Source organism: Hyla sarda, chromosome 8 (assembly GCF_029499605.1).
Source record: "Hyla sarda isolate aHylSar1 chromosome 8, aHylSar1.hap1, whole genome shotgun sequence".
NCBI classification, from domain to species: Eukaryota; Metazoa; Chordata; class Amphibia; order Anura; family Hylidae; genus Hyla; species Hyla sarda.
The window spans coordinates 3485957-3486871 of NC_079196.1; positions in this window are offsets into that span (position 1 = coordinate 3485957).

A 915-nucleotide genomic window follows, 5' to 3' on the forward strand; every position below is an offset into this window, starting at 1 on the left:
AGTTATATGTTTTTGCTTTCCCCGTCTGTCTTTGTTTTCTACATTTTAAGTCAAAAGTAACTATATTGTGGTCGCTATTACCAAGGTTTTCCCGCACAGTTACATTACCAACCAGCTCTGCGTTGTTGGAAATGATCAGATCCAACAAGGCATCACTTCTTGTTGGGTCCTCCACAAACTGGCCCATAAAATTATCCTGCAATAAATTTTAGGAATTTTCTCCCCTTTGTAGTTTTAGCCAACCCCGGACCCCAATCTATATCTGGATAGTTAAAATCTCCCATTATTACCACTGTACCTGCCCGGGCGGCCCTCTCTATTTGTTTATACAAATTTGTTTATAGTGTCCCCCCCCCTCCTGTCACCTCACTAGTGTCCCCCCCCTCCTGTCACCTCACTAGTGTCCCCCCCCTCCTGTCACCTCACTAGTGTCCCCCCCCTCCTGTCACCTCACTAGTGTCACCCCCCCTCCTGTCACCTCACTAGTGTCACCCCCTCCTGTCACCTCACTAGTGTCCCCCCCCTCCTGTCACCTCACTAGTGTCACCCCCCCTCCTGTCACCTCACTAGTGTCACCCCCCTCCTGTCACCTCACTAGTGTCCCCCCCTCCTGTCACCTCACTAGTGTCCCCCCTCCTGTCACCTCACTAGTGTCTCCCCCCCTCCTGTCACCTCACTAGTGTCTCCCCCCCTCCTGTCACCTCACTAGTGTCTCCCCCCCTCCTGTCACCTCACTAGTGTCCCCCCCTCCTGTCACCTCACTAGTGTCCCCCCCTCCTGTCCCTCCCTAGTCACCCCCCCCTCTGTCACCTCACTAGTGTCCCCCCCTCCTGTCACCTCACTAGTGTCCCCCCCTCCTGTCACCTCACTAGTGTCCCCCCCTCCTGTCACCTCACTAGTGTCCCCCCCTCCTGT